Here is a 16,669-nt window from a genome sequence, read left to right as displayed (position 1 = left end):
CAATAGTTGATAGAGGCCGAAAGCCTTCTTTCTGATGTAGAAGATTGTTTATTGATTGTATTCTTCAGGTTACAATCAGCAGTGAAGGAATGAAATTGCTTGCAATTGAAGTGACAGTCAATAGGAAATTAGCAACCAGTTTACTGACTTTAAAACCTATCATCTGTTACACCTCTAGCCTTAAAGTCCTTACTATTACTATATTAAAGGACTATAATGGAACATGGTACATTAGTGAGGACCCTCAGTCATCAATACAGTCTTACTTTCAGTATGTTTGATTTAGAAAGGAAAGAAAGGTATATTCATTTCTGAAAGGTTTTGTTTTTTTTTTCCTTTTTACATGTTCTGAAGAGATTTCACTGAACTGTGCTTGTTATTCTGTGTGAGATAAACAAATCAGTTCAGTTCAGTCACTCAGTTGTGTCCAACTCCTTGCGACCCCATGAATCGCAGCACGCCAGGCCTCCCTGTCCATCATCAACTCCTGGAGTTCACTCAAACTCATGTCCATCGAGTCGATGATGCCATCCAGCCATCTCATCCTCTGTCATCCCCTTCTCCTGCCCCCATCCCTCCCAGCATCAGAGTCTTTTCCATTAAGTCAATTCTTCGCGTGAGGTGGCCAAAGTATTGGAGTTTCAACTTTAGCATCAGCCCTTCCAAAGGACACCCGTGACTGATCACCCTTAGAATGGACTGGTTGGATCTCCTTGCAGTCCAAGGGACTCTCAAGAGTCTTCTCCAACACCATAGTTCAAAAGCATCAATTTTTCGGCGCTCAGCTTTCTTCACAGTCCAACTCTCAGCAAGTGTTAAAAAATGATATTGTACTTGCTTGTAGACAGTCTGTAATGGAAATCTGAAGACAGTTTATAGTGAAAGTTTTTAAATACTTGTTAATATTTTTAGGTTTTTAGGAACACTTTTTTTTTCTATATGAAAGTGACAGTTCTCTTGCAGAATTGGGAAGAATGCATTCATTTATAAAATTAAGGCTTTGTTATATTTCTAATGAACTTTTAATGTATTATTTCTGGTTCTTTAAGATCAAGAATTTTCAAGCATGTTATTTAAAGTAATTAAAAATTTGTTTTTATTTGATAGTAGGTCATTAATCAGTTTTTAACCACTTGAAATTAAGTTGAAGCTAAAATGTATATAATGAGCAAATGTGATAGCGCTAAATTTTAACGTGAATTTCTGGATATAAGTTGATGTACACAGAAAAAAAACATGACTCTTCATTTATATTCCTATGAGTCATGCTTTTGTAACTGAATAGTAATAATTCTGCTTGAAGTTTGAACTATGATCTGTTTGATGTGTTCTGTGGCCACCCAAGTGGCTTTATCTTTAATTAAATTCCTTTAGTCTTCAAAGAGAATTCCTTTTTAGGCATAGTTTTCAAAGTGGAAGGAGTTCTAGCTATAAACATTATTGAATACAAAGTACTGAGCTAACTGTACCTTGGTCATGCCAATTACTGCAGTGCTTTCTGCTGTAATTTACAAATGCCCATTTGTGGCATAAAGAAATCTTGAAAACACAGCAGTGTATTTTGTATTTGCATGTTCCAGTAATTCCTGTATTTTTCAGGAATAAAGTTATACCAATATAGATTCTTTCTCATTACTTTTATTGACTTAATTGGTTTAATTGACTTAATTTAACATTATGAGTTACAAATTTGGAACTTTAGCCCTGTTGTATTTCAGTAATGTTTGAAAGAGCTGCTCAGAATTTCCTAAAAGAAGTTATGCTTTTTTCATACTCCTTCACTGTTACTATAATGGATTAACTATATGAAACACATTAAAGTTATAAGTTTGGAAACAATTTAATGTTTGCCTCTGCTTCAGAGTTCTCACTTCTATCTATTGGTGGTCTTTTCACTTTCTTTTAACTTAAGGACGAATCTGCTTTCTTTATGGTACTTTTATTCCTAGTTTATATTGTTGCATTGAAGAAAATTAGGATTATCCATATTTCAGTTGAGAGAATACATTTAATATCAGGGGGTAGATATTGATATGATATTTTCCATGGACTTTATGGAATATACATATGCATGCTAGAATGTAAGTCATAATCAAATCTGGAGTAGTATTTTAGGGGCTCGAAAATCAGATTTGGTTTTTAATTTTTAATGTTCATTCTCAGAAGGATGGGTTGGTCTTATTTAGATTGTCTAGATTTTTAGTTTCAACTCTGAAAATGGACTAGATTGGCAAACTTTGCCTTTCTTTAGCCCAAATGCCAAAACTTATTTGGTATATGTGACCTGCATATACTTAAATAGTAGTTGTAAAGACCTGGTTACTAGTGTCAGGATCAACTCAAAAATTATTGATATAATTATCTCACTATGTACATGCAGCTTTTGAGAGATGACATGATGATATTGGGTTTCTGTGGTAGCTTAGTGATAAAGAATCTACCCACCAATGTAGGAAATGCAGGTTCAGTCCCTGGGTTGGGAAGATGCCCAGGAGAAGGAAATGACAACCCACTCCAGTATTCTTGCCTGGAAAATCCCATGGACAGAGAAGCAAGGTGGGCTACAGACTATGGGGTCACAATAGTCAAACGTGACTAAGTGACTAAACAGCAACAAAATGATAGTATTTACTATATCTCATGATGTCCAAGGGATTAGATTGTGTTTAATTAATGCTAAATTTCATAAATATGATTTATCAATCTTAAAGATTAAGTCACTAATGGAAGCATTTTGGAGACAACAGGGCAAGACTTTTTATTTGTAGTAATGTATATCAGAACAACTGACTTCTTCCTTAATTCACAGTGAATATTGGATTAAATTGTAGACCCGACTTTACAGTCCCTCCAATTTTTTGGATTAACTTGGTTTTATTTATAATAAATTTAATGTAACCAGGAAGAAAAAAACTTTTTATTCTTTGTAGTTTTTAAATGCTTATAATTTAAAGGAATAAACTTTGGCATGTCTTACTGAAATTGTCTCTGGTTGGTAGTTTTTATGATACTTCTAAGAAAACGTAAATTGAAATCTGGACCTTTTGCTGTAGGGTGGTTTGCTTTGTGCATTATCTGTAACAGTTTTGCAGTGGATTGGTTTTTTGTGTTTTTGTTCACTATGCCTAAAATTGCTGGGCTGCAGATGTGCTAAGGAATGATTATTAATTTTAATTCAGAATGCAGGTTGAAAACTCTTGAAAAAACATGAAAGCAAAGTTCATACCTGGCAAATATAATTGATTTTTGGATTATCTAGAACTACTGCTTCTTAAAGAGAAAGTGTGAAGGTATTAGTTACTCGGTCGTGTCTTATCTTTGTGACCCATGGAATGTAGCCCACCAGGTTCCTCTGTCCATGAAATTTTCCAGGCAAAAATACTGACCTGGGTTGCCGTTCTCTTCTTCAGAGGAGCTTCCCGACCCAGGGATTGAACCCCGGTCTCCTGAATTGCTAGCAGTTTCTTTACTGTCTAAACCACCAATAGTTAAAATAATTTATCTGGTTGCTTTCTTAGCACCTTTGAAAGAGTGATAAGATTTCTTGCAGTTTTGCTTCTTAAATCCTGTTAGGTTACTATTTTAGTTTTATGTTGTGGTTAAGGAAGTTGTTTTTTCTCAGTTTTGCTCATTCCAATTTCTTTGAAGTCTTATGGACTGACTAAATTCTTTTTAGAGAAGGAACCTATTTTGCTTGAGTATCTTGGGTGTATATAAAATAAATACCATCAAAGATGATAGTGGTGCCAAGAGTAAATAGAATACAGTATTTTAGCAACTAAAAACAAATTTCTTAGATTTAGATAAGATCCAAATACTGTTTTTTCCACCCAATATCTGCATAATTAGAAACTGAATATTCTTTTTTTAAATATAAATTTATTTTAGTTGGAGGCTAATTACTTACAATATTGTATTGGTTTTGCCATACAGCAACATGAATCTGCCACGGGTGAACACGTGTTCCCCATCCTGAACTCCCCTCCCACCTCCCTCCCCATACCATCCCTCTGGGTCATCCCAGTGCACCAGTCCCGAGCATCCTGTATCATGCATCAAGCCTGGTCTGGTGATTCGTCTCACATGATATTTTACATGTTTCAATGCCATTCTCCCAAATCATCCCACCCTCGCCCTCTCCCACAGAGTCCAAACTACACATCTGTGTCTCTTGCTGTCTCACATACAGGATTATCGTTACCATCTTTCTAAATTCCATATATATGCGTTAGTATACTGTTCTGGTGTTTTTCTTTCTGGCTTACTTCACTCTGTATAATAGGCTCCAGTTTCATCCACCTCATTAGAACTGATTCAAATGTATTCTTTTTAATGGCTGAGTAATACTCCACTGTATATATACCACAGCTTTCTTATCCATTCATCTGCTGATGGACATCTAGGTTGCTTCCATGTCCTGGCTATTATAAACAGTGCTGCGATGAACATTGGGGTACACATGTCTCTTTCAATTCTGGTTTCCTCAGTGTGTATGCCCAGCAGTGGAATTGCTGGGTAATATGGCAGTTCTATTTCCAGTTTTTTTAAGGAATCTCCACACTGGTCTCCAGAAACTGAGTATTCATAAGAAGATCAAGATGCTTGGAAAACTCCTTTGAGGATTTGCCTTTTTCACATTCTTTTTGTATAACCTAAGGAAAGTTATGACCAACCTAGATAGCATATTAAAAAGCAGAGGTATTACTTTGCCAACAAAGGTCCGTCTACTCAAGGCTATGGTTTTTCCACTGGTCACATATGGATGTGAGAGTTGGACTGTGAAGAAAGCTGAGCGCCAAAGAATTGATGCTTTTGAACTGTGGTGTTGGAGAAGACTCTTGAGAGTCCCTTGGACTGCAGGGAGATCCAACCAGTCCATCCTAAAGGAGACCAGTCCTGGGTGTTCATTGGAAGGACTGATGCTGAGGCTGAAACTCCAATACTTTGCCCACCTCATGCAAAGAGTTGACTCATTGAAAAAGACCCTGATGCTGGGAGGGATTGTGGGCAGGAGAAGAAGGGGATGACAGAGGATGAAATGGCTGGATGGCATCACCAACTTGATACACATGAGTTTGGGTGAACTCCAGGAATTGGTGATGAACAGAGAGGCCTGGCGTACTGCAATTCATGGGGTTACAAAGAGTTGGACACAACTGAGCGACTGAGCTGAACTGACCTGAAGCTGCTATTATGCTTTGGAACTGAAATGTTTTAGTTAATGGTTGATTCATGTTTACTTTAGGGGTACTATATACTTTATACTATCTAGTACAGTAATCCTTAACCACGTGTGGCTATTAACATTAAGCACTTGAAATGTGGCTAGTCCATATAGACTTTGTGCTAAATGTAAAATAAACACTGTATTTTGAGGTTTTAGCACACACAAAAAAGAATATATCTCATAAGGATGTTTTTATCCTGACAGGTTGAAGTCATAATATTTTGTATATAATGGGTAACAATGAAGTTAAAATTTCATGTTTCTTTTTATTTTTTATAATGTGTCTGCACATTTTAAATTACATGTGTAGCTCACGTCATGTTTCTATTGGACAGCAATGTTGTATTTCCTTGCCTTGAGATTCTTTTCACAGTAAAGTATCTTATGAACCCCTTTCCTTGACATTTTTGTTATGTTTTTATAATTATTACTTATTTGGCTGTGCTGGGTCTTAGTTGTGGCACACCAGATCTCTGTGACATGCAGGATCTTTTAGTTGCAGCACATGAACTCTCAGTTGTGGCATCCAGGATTTAGTTTCTGACCAGGGATCAAGTCTGGGCCCCCTGCATTGGGAGTGCAGAATCTTAGCCATTGGAGCACCAGGGAAGTCCCCTTGAAATTTTTAAATGATTTTATTATTTTGGATGATGTTTATTGAAGAAATATTTTTTAAGGGCCTGCTATGTACCCAACAATATTTTCTGATACAGCAGTGAATGAAAACATTCACATCCTGCTTTCATACAGCTTTCATTCTAGTGGGGAAAATGTATGATAAATTTTTAGTGATAAAAAAATTTTAATGAACTATTATTCTAAATACTATTAGCTATTATATTGGCTGCTGCTGCTGTTAAGTCGCTTCAGTCATGTCTGACTCTTAGCGACCCCATAGACAGCAGCCCACCAGACTCCCCCCATCCCTGGGATTCTCCAGGCAAAAAAACTGGAGTGGGTTGTCATTTCCTTCTCCAATTATATTGTCTATTATATATAATTTTGTGTACTTTAATTTTAATACAGTGCTTCATGTATTGAATGACTTATGCTATATAATTTACTTTTGGCATTTATCTTGCTTTGTGTTCTCTGACTTTACTGGATCTGTGGTTTTATGTCTGACATTAATTTGGAGGAATTCTCAGTCATTATTGCTTCAAATATTTCTTTTCTCTTCACTTCAGTGTTCCCATTATGTTATACATTAACACCTTTTTTAGTTGACCCACAGTTCTTGGATATTCTTGTTTATGTGTCCCTGCCCCCCAACCTCACCCTCCCCCCGCACCATCAATCCTCTTTTCATTTTGTAAGTTTCTATTGATATATCCTCAAGCTCAGATCTTTTCTGAGCCATGTCCAGTCTACTAAAGAGTCCATCAAAGGCATTCTTACTTCAGTTATGGTGGTGTTAGTCTCTAGCATTTCTTTTTTTTTTTTTGGCCATACCACATGGCAAGCAGGATCTTAGTTCCCCAACCAGGGATTGAACCTGTGCTCCCTGCATTGGGAAGTCAAAGTCTTAATCACTGGACTGCCAGGGAATTCCCACCAGCTGAACTTTCTAAGTTTTCTTTTAGGGTTCTTTATCCTTTGTAATGCCTCTTCCTTTGTTCAGATAAATGTGAGTGAACTCCCTGGCATGATCCTGGGCTCCTTTCTCTGGCTCATGTTCTAGATAAGTTTATAATTGTTCTTCTTCAAACTCACCAAATTTATTCCTGCTCTAAAGGTTTTTATAAATTGTCTTTTTTCCTTGGAAACCTCTTACTTGAAATCTTGGTTAGATTTTAGTAATTTCTAGTCTTAGAGCAGATGTCATCAAGAGACTTCATCTACAAATCTAAGTTAACTCCTACTGCAACATATTCATGCTCTATTACGCTACTTTGATTTTTATAAAAACAATGAGACCCCTATTTACTTCTTTTTATTTTCTTATTTGTGTATTCTCTGTCTACCATTTATTGGATAGAATGTAAGCTCTGTAAGAATAGAAACCTTACTTGTCATGCTCACTACCATCTTTATAGTACCTAACATAATGTCTCTTAACATGCTTCTCAGTTATTGTGTGCGTTAACTGAATGGTTTAATGTTTGATCTTAGATCAAATATACATTTAATGAAGGTGGGTTTCCCTGGTGGCTCAGTGGTAAAGAATCTGCCTGCAATGCAGGAGATGTGGGTTCAATCCCTGGGTTTGGGAAGATCGCCTGGAGAAGGAAATGGCGACCCGCTCCAGTGTTCTTACCTGGAGAATCCCAGGGATGGGGAAGCCTCGTGGGCTGCTGTCTATGGGGTCGCACAGAGTTGGACACGGCTAACGTGACTAAGCAGCAGCAGCAATTAAACAACAACAAAAAATAAATAAAATGCAGCTTCCATCAGAAATAGACAAAGCTATATTTCTGAGAAAAAATAAATTTCTTCATTTTCTGCTTTTAAAAAGTCAACTGGTTAATTTCCATGTTTTTTCTGGAAATGTTTTGTTTTGTTTTTAAAAGATGAAATAGGTTTTCAGCTGCCAGTCACAAGCACTTCTCTATAAATAAGTTGTTGTGGTATGGATGGATTTATACCCAAATGAAAACCAGGTGGTCTTACTTGTAGTTATTCTCAGTGTCTGAAATTGGCTTCCAAAATACTGGAGATACCTTTTCAGATCAAATCAGATCAGTCGCTCAGTCGTGTCCGACTCTTTGCGACCCCATGAATTGCAGTACGCTGGGCCTCCCTGTCCATCACCAACTCCCGGAGTTCACTCAGACTCACGTCCATTGAGTCAGTGATGCCATCCAGCCATCTCATCCTCTGTCGTCCCCTTCTCCTCCTGCCCCCAATCCCTCCCAGCATCAGAGTCTTTTCCAATGAGTCAACTCTTCGCATGAGGTGGCCAAAGTACTGGAGTTTCAGCTTTAGCATCATTCCTTCCAAAGAAATCCCAGGGCTGATCTCCTTCAGAATGGACTGGTTGGATCTCCTTGCAGTCCAAGGGACTCTCAAGAGTCTTCTCCAACACCACAGTTCAAAAGCATCAATTCTTCGGCGCTCAGCCTTCTTCACAGTCCAACTCTCTTTAGATGTTATAAAATAATTTTGGTCATGTGGAATACAGCTTATGGAACTAGTGAAGATATCTTGAGGTGAACTAGCAGAATTATTATTTTATGCTCTCAAATCAGTGTTCTTCATGTGCTCTGCCTCTAAACAGATGTCTATTATGCATAAGAGGAAATAATACACAGTTGAAAATGGTTACAATTTAAAACTATAATAGTTGAAACCATTTTTCTGAATTAACCTGAATGGTAAACTCAGTGACTTTCAGGAGTATGCACATCTGATTTCCACTAATTCCTAGACATACTACCTTTTGTATATTTATGTCAAAGGCTCCTCAATTATTATGTTTTAAATAGTTGTTAGATGTTTATTTTATTGTTTATTTTAATTTTGAGGAAGTCCAAGTTACCAATTTTTTCTGTTACAAATGTTTTTGTGTCATAGTTAAAAAAAAAAAAAACTTTGCCCAACCCAATATCACAAAGATTTTCTCCTATTTTTTTCTAGATATTTTATGGGTTTAAGTTTTACATTTAGGTCTGTCCATTCTGATGTATGTGACTGTTTTTGTATAAGGTATGAGGTATGGGTTAAGGCTCAGAATTTTGCAGATGGGTACCTTATTGTTCAGAGCATTTGTTTAAAAACCGTCTTTCTGCATTGAAGTGCCATTACATCTTCATCAGAAATCAATTAACTGTATACCTGTGGGTCTATTTAACAGCTATTTTTCCCCATTGATCTGTGTCCATTTTGGCCAATTCATGCTTATTTTGACCAAAGTAAATAGATAGGCATTATGAGTCCTTTAGCTTCATTCTTGTTTTGGCTATTCTAGTTGCTTTCTGTTTCCATACAAATTTTTTTAAATTTGTTGATTATTTACTTTTGGCTGCATGGGGTCTTTACTTGCTGCACATGGGCCACTCTTCGTTGCTTTGCATGGGCTTGTCATTCTGGTGGCTTTTCTTGTTGGATGGACTCATGGGCTCTAGGAATGTGAACTTCAGCATTTGCAGCACACAGGCTGAGTAGTTGTGGCTCATGGGCTTAGTTGCTCTGCAGTATGTGGAATCTTTCTGGACCAGAGCTCAAACCTGTGTTTCCTGCATTGGGAGGCAGACTCCTTACCACTGGACCATCTGGAAAATGCTCCATACAAATTTTGAATCAGCTTATTGATATTAACAAAATTCCTGCCAAGATTTTGACAGGGATTGTGTTAAATCTATCAGTTTAAAGAGAATTAACATTACAACAATATTGAATAATTAATCCATGAGCAATCTTGTTGTTGTTCAGACGCTAAGTTGTGTCTGACATGGACCCCATGGACTGCAGCACACAGGCTTCCCTGTCCTTCACGATCTCCTGGAGTTTGCTCAAACTCAGGTCCATTGAATCGGTGGTGCCATCTCATCCCCTGTCATCCTCATCTCCTCCTGCCCGCAGTCTTTCTCAGCATCTACGTCTTTTACAATGAATTGGCTCTTCTCATCAGTTGACCAAAGTATTGGAGCTTCAGCATCAGTCCTTCCAATGAATGTTCAGGGTTGATTTCCTTTAGGATTGACTGGTTTGAGCTCCTTGGTGTCCAAGGGATTCTCAAGAGTCTTTTCCAGCACCACAGTGAGAAAGCATCAGTTCTTCAGTGCTCAGTGTTCTTTATTTCCCAGCTTTCACATCCATACATATCTACTAGAAAAACCATAGCTTTGACTATATGCACATTTGTCAGCAAAGTGATATCTCTCCTTTTTAATACGCTGTCTAGGTTTATCATAGCTTCTCTTCCAAGGCGCAAACGTCTTAATTTCATGGCTGCAGTCACCATCTGCAGTGATTTTGGAGCCCAAGAAAACAAAGTCTGTCCTTGTTTCCATTGTTTCCCCATCTATTTGCCATGAAGTGATGGGACCGGATGCTGTGATCTTAGTTTTTTGAGTTTTAAGCCAGCTTTTCACTCTCCTTTTTCACCCTCATCAAGAGGTTCTTATTTCTTCTTCACTTTCTGCCATTAGAGTGATATCATCTACATATCTGAGGTTATTGATATTTCTCCTGGCAGTCTTCATTCCAGCTTGTGATTCATCCAGCCAAGCATTTCACATGATGTATTTTTCTAGTGTGTAGATCCTGCACATTTTTTGTTAGATTGACACCTCAGTATTTAATATTTTTAAACTATTGAAATTAATACTGTTTTAAAATTTTCCATTTTTTTTTCATTTCCAATAGTTAGAAATACAAGTGATTTTTGTGTCTTGACTTTTTTATCTGCTACCTTAGTATAAGCTCAGTACATCTAGGAGCTTTTTTTTATAGATCCCTTTAGGGCTTTCCAGGTGGCTCAGTGGTAAAGAATCTGCCTGCAATGCAGGAGACAGAGGTCAAGAAGAAGAATGTCCCTGGGTCAAGAAGATTCCCTGGAGAAGGAAATGGCAACCCACTCCAGTACTCTTGCTTGGGAAATCCTATGAACAGCGGAGCCTGGTCGGGTTATGGTTCATAGAGTTGCAAAGAGTTGGACACAACTGAGTGAGTGATCATGTCTGCATGGAATTTTCTATGTAGAGAATCATGTCATCAATGAGTAGACACGGTTTTACCTTCCAGATGTATGTGACTCTTGTTTCTTTTCCTTCATCTGTCCAACTAATTAGGACCTCCAGTGTGATGATGATAGGAGTAATGAGAACAGACACCTTGCCTCATTCCCAGTCTTAACAATTAAAGTATTCAGTCTTTCATCATAACCATGAAGTTGTTGCTAGGCTTTTGTGTAATGTTCCTTGTCAGGTTAAGCAATTTCCCTCTTTTTCCTGGTTTGCTGAGTTTTTTTCCTGATTATGAACACACACTAGATTTTGTCAAATGCTTTTAATTTTTTTCTTTAATCTTTTGATATGGTGCATTTCAATGATTAATTTTATTTTAAAAATGATATCTGAAATAGATGTTTTTACTACATAAGTTCTGGAATACCTTTAAAAATTATGACTGTTTATTCAGCCAACAAATATCTGACAATTATTATGTACCAGACATTGTTTTAAGTGCTGCAGATTAGGACATTGAACAAAACTGAGTTCTGCCCTTGAATTGTATTATTTCCTTAGAATGTACTATAGTGTCAGGTTCTGATATTAGTGTTCTGAGGCTCAATGTAACAGTGTAGGGGAATGGAGAATCATGAAGTGAGGTGCTAGGGCTATTGTAAATAATTAGTTAAGGTAGGACTCTCTGAGGAGGTGACTTTAGAGCAGAAACATGAATGAAGTGAGGGAGCCAGCCATCTTATATGTGGAAAATTGTTCCAGACTGAGAAAATGGTAAATAGGAAGTCTCTGAAGCAAGGACTTGTCTGTGCTCAAGAATAGCTCGGAGGCCACTGTTTATGGAATGTAGCAACCTGTGGAGAAAGTTACTAAGAGGGGAAGTAGTCAGGGACTTGATAGTGAATAACTTTGTAGGCCATGGCAAGAACAAGTTTGGATTGTAAGTGTAATGGCAACCACTTTTTTTTTTTTTTACACCAAATATTCATTGAGTATCTGCTATATCTCAGATACTTTTGCATGTTGAAGACAGAGTAGTTAACAAAATACAGAGTAGTGAACAAAAAAAGTTCAAGCAGTTGAAATGTTAGTAATAAGTGTAGTTGCTTATGTCATGTGGAGGTAGTTAGAAGTGGTAGAGTTTAGAATGCTCAGTTAGTAAACATTATGCATAATGATTGTATGTTTAATTAAAAAGTTGGAATAAATGGTCTTGTGTCTTACACTAAAGCTACATGAACATAGTTTATCCTTTTTTAATTATAGGAGACATAGCTAATTTTGTGAAGTTCTTTTGGTTGCAAAGTAGAGAGACTTTCAGGCTACGGTTTTGGTGTGTGTGTGTTTTTTAATAAGGATTCACTTGAGAATAGAATACGGAAAAACTTAATGGAAATACTAGAACAGGAACTGTGATAGTGCTAGACCTTCCAGAGTCCAAAATCCCCAAATCTTTAAACCCCAGTGCATTAATTACATATTGCTATGTAGCACGCAGGAGATGGAGTCAAAACAAAAACAACACCCAGGTGTGGGTGTGACTGGTGATGGAAGCAAGGTCCAGTGCTGTAAAGAACAATATTGCATAGGAACCTAGAATGTTAGGTCCATAAATCAAGGCAAATTGGAAGTGTTCAAACAGGAGATGGCAAGAGTGAACGTCGACATTTTAGGAATCAGTGAACTACAATGGACCAGAATGGGTGAATTTAACTCAGATGACCATTATATCTACTACTGTGGGCAAGATTCCCTTAGAAGAAATGGAGTAGCCATCATAGTCAACAAAAGGGTCCAAAATGCAGTACTTAAATGCAGTCTCAAAAATGACAGTATAATCTCTGTTTGTTTCCAAGGCAAACCATTCAAAATCATGGTAATCCAAGTCTGTGCCTGGACCAGTAATGCTGAAGAAGCTGAAGTTGAACAGTTCTATGAAGACCTATAAGACCTTCTAGAACTAACACCCAAAAAAGATGTCCTTTTGATTATAGGGGACTGGAATGCAAAAGTAGGAATTCAAGAAACACCTGAAATAACAGGCAAATTTGGCCTTGGAGTACAGAATGAAGCAGGGCAAAGGCTAATAGAGTTTTGCCAAGAGAATGCACTGGTCATAGCAAACACCCTCTTCCAACAACACAAGAGAAGACTCTACACATGGACATCACCAGATGGTCAACACCGAAATCAGATTGGTTATATTCTTTGCAGCCAAAGATGGAGAAGCTCTATAGAGTCAGCAAAAACAAGACCGGGAGCTGACTGTGGCTCAGATCATGAATTCCTTATTGCCAAATTCAGACTTAAGTTGAAGAAGGTAGGGAAGACCACTAGACCATTCAGGTATGACCTAAATCAAATCCCTTATGACTATACAGTGGAAGTGAGAAATAGATTTAAGATACTAGACCTGATAGAATGTCTGATGAACTATGGACAGAGGTTCATGACATTGTACAGGAGACAGGGATCAAGACCATCCCCAATAAAAAGAAATGCAAAAAGAAAAATGGCTGTCTGAGGAGGCCTTAGAAATAGCCGTGAATAGAAGAGAAGCCAAAAGCAAAGGAGAAGAGGAAAGATATACCCATTTGAATGCAGAGTTCGAAAGAATAGCAAGGAGAGATAAGAAAGCCTTCCTCAGTGATCAGTGCAAAGAAATAGAGGTAAACAATAGAATGGGAAAGACTAGAGATCTCTTCAAGAAAATTAGAGATACCAAGGGAACATTTCATGCACAGATAGGCTCAATAAAGGACAGAAATGGAATGGACCTAACAGAAGCAGAAGGTATTAAGAAGAGAAGGCAAGAATACACAGAAGAACTGTACAAAAAGATCTTCACGGCCCAGATAATCATGATGATGTGATCACTCACCTAGAGCCAGACATCCTGGAAAGTGAAGTCAAGTGGGCCTTAGGAAGTCTCACTATGAACAAAGCTAGTGGAGGTGATGGAATTCCAGTTGAGCTATTTCAAATCCTAAAAGATAATGCTGTAAAAGTGCTGCACTCAATATACCAGTAAATTTGGAGAACTCAGCAGTGGCCACAGGACTGGGAAAGGTCAGTTTTCATTCTAATCCCAAAGAAAGGCAATGCCAAAGAATGCTCAAACTACCTCACAATTGCACTCATCTCACATGCTAGCAAAGTAATGCTCAAAATTCTCCAAGCCAGGCTTAAGCAATTCGTGATCTGTGAATTTCCAGATGTTCAAGCTGGATTTAGAAAAGGTAGAGGAACCAGGGATCAAATTGCCAACATCTGCTGGATCATCAGAAAAGCAAGAGAGTTCCAAAAATGCATCTATTTCTGCTTTATTGACTATGCCAAAGCCTTTGACTGTGTGGATCACAATAAATTGTGGAAAATTCTAAAAGAGATGGGAATACCAGACCACCTGACATGCCTCTTGAGAAATCTGTATGCAGGTCTGGAAGCGATAGTTAGAATTGGACATGGAACAACAGAATGGTTCCAAATAGGAAAAGGAGCACATCAAGGCTGTATTTTGTCACCATGCTTATTTAACTTATATGCAGAGTACATCATGAGAAATGCCAGGCTGGATGAAGCACAAGCTGGAATCAAGATTGCCAGGAGAAATATCAGTAACATGCAGATGACACCACCCTTATGGCAGAACGTGAAGAAGAACTAAAGCACCTCTTGATGAAAGTGAAAGAGGAGAGTGAAAAAGTTGGCTTAAAGCTCAACACTCAGAAAACAAAGATCATGGCTTCCAGTCCCATCACTTCATGACAAATAGATGGAGAAACAGTGGCTGACTTTATTTTTTGGGGCTCCAAAATCATTGCTGATGGTGACCGCAGCCATGAAGTTAAAAGATGCTTACTCCTTGGAAGGAAAGTTATGACCAACCTAGACAGCATATTAAAAAGCAGAGGTATTACTTTGCCAGCAAAGTTCCATCTAGTTAAGGCTATGGTTTTTCCAGGAGTCATGTATGGATGTGAGAGCTGGACTATAAAGAAAGCTGAGTGCCAAAGAATTGATGCTTTTGAACTGTGGTGTTGGAGAAGACTCTTGAGAATCCCTTGGACTGCAAGGAGATCCAACAGGTCAATCCTAAAGGAAATCAGTCCTGAATATTCATTGGAAGGACTGATGGTGAAGCTGAAACTCCAATACTTTGGCCACCTGATGTGAAGAACTGACTGATTTGAAAAGACCCTGGTGCTGGGAAAGATTGAAGGCAGGAGGAGAAGGGGATGACAGAGGATGAGATGGTTGGATGACATCACCGACTAATGGACATGAGTTTGAATAAACTTCGGGAGTTGGTGATGGACAGGGAGGCCTGGCGTGCTGCTGTCCATGGGGTCACAAAGAGTTGGACACGATTGAGCGACTGAACTGAACTAAACTAATGTAGCACATAGCATGTAACACATTAATCCATAATTTTATGGTTTAAAACATCTATTTCACAGTTTCTGTGGGTCAAGAATCTAGGCATGGCTTTCCTGAGTGCCTCTCGCTCAAAGTTTCTCCCAAGGCTGCAGTCAAGGTGTTAGAGCTACAGGCATCTGAAGGCTGGAATGAGGATGGAACACTGGCATGACTGTTATCTGCTTCTCAGATCACTGGCACGACTGTTGACAGGCTTTAGGTCATTGCTGTCTATTGGCTGAAGTCAGTAGTTCTTTGCCATGAGAGTCTCCCCAGCTCACAGCGTGGCAGTTAGTGTTCTTTAGTTTGTGAGGGGGTGACGAGATGGCAGCCTCGGTCTCTTTGTAACCTAATTTTAAAAGTGGCATCCCATTATCTCTTTTACATTCTATTTGCTAGAAAAGAATGTCACTAAATCCAGTCCACACTGAAGTCAATAAATCCGCTCCACACTCAAGAAGAAAGGATTACACAAAGACATGAATACCAGGAAACTGGGATTATTAAGATCATTTTAGAATCTGCCTATCATACCAAGTAAGCCCTAGCCCTACCAGAGTTTTTTGTGTGTATGCTTTATTCTAGATCTCTACCATAAATGTTTCTTAGCCACTCTCAATGTCTACATTTCTTTTTTTTCTCTTTTTTCTATCAACTCTAGTTCTTATCTAATAATCGGTGTATCTTTTTCTGCTTATTTTTAGTTTTCCCTTATCGCTAGTTTATCCAGGAATAAGAAATCCACTGCTTCTCATTATTTCACCCCTGTCCCTGCTGCCCACCACTTTGATTACATACTTCGTACCCTTTTCAGATTTCTAAAGGAGAAAGGGTAAGGAGGGGATAGAGTATAGTATTTTTTGAGTATAATTACCTCAGAGAGAACTGTGATTAGGGCAGTTTCCCTCAGAGAGCAATGTAATTATCTAAACACAATTGTTGATATATATAAATTAGAAGTTATGGTCATTGCATTAAGTGACAGACTGAATCTTGAAAAAAAAATTTCCCAGTGCTAGATTTTTTAATATTTTGCTGTTTTTCATAAAAGTTCAAAATATATTTTTAAAAAGAAAACCCAATATTCTGGTTATTTTTTTCCTATTTGTTTTGCTTTTGGAAAAATTGAAAATCTTTTATAAATAGGACTTATTATTTTTGAGACATATAGAAGTATATAAATTTTGACACAGAAAATTATACAGAAATCTCTTTATTTTTTGAGACATTGAACAGTAAAATATAAAATAGGCAAATATTTTTATCGCACAGAATTAACAACCATTAACATTTGTTCATTTTTCACTGAATCTTTTTCCCCTAAGTAATAAAATTTTATAGTTAAAATTCAACTTGTCTTAAAGCAGCACTCTTAGTTCTGTTTCATGCAATTTAC

At 37.7% G+C, this 16,669-nt stretch overlaps 1 protein-coding gene across 8 annotated transcripts in view; it reads left to right on the top strand.

Moving 5' to 3' along the window:
- KANSL1L (KAT8 regulatory NSL complex subunit 1 like) overlaps window positions 1-16,669 on the top strand; it is a 126,914-nt gene that overhangs the window by 3,750 nt on the left and 106,495 nt on the right. Inside the window, exon 1 of one of the 8 annotated variants that reach the window (XM_055573328.1) lies at window positions 6,678-15,810. The exons of the other annotated variants lie outside the window; for them this stretch is intronic. The gene's annotated coding sequence lies outside the window, so the exon portion shown is untranslated. Of the gene's footprint in view, window positions 1-6,677; window positions 15,811-16,669 lie in introns of those variants that run through there. 8 annotated transcript variants of the gene reach the window in all.

Source organism: Bubalus kerabau, chromosome 3 (assembly GCF_029407905.1).
Source record: "Bubalus kerabau isolate K-KA32 ecotype Philippines breed swamp buffalo chromosome 3, PCC_UOA_SB_1v2, whole genome shotgun sequence".
NCBI classification, from domain to species: domain Eukaryota; kingdom Metazoa; phylum Chordata; class Mammalia; order Artiodactyla; family Bovidae; genus Bubalus; species Bubalus kerabau.
The sequence above is the reverse complement of the archived record's forward strand: the minus strand, read 5'-3'. Positions and strand labels throughout refer to the sequence as shown.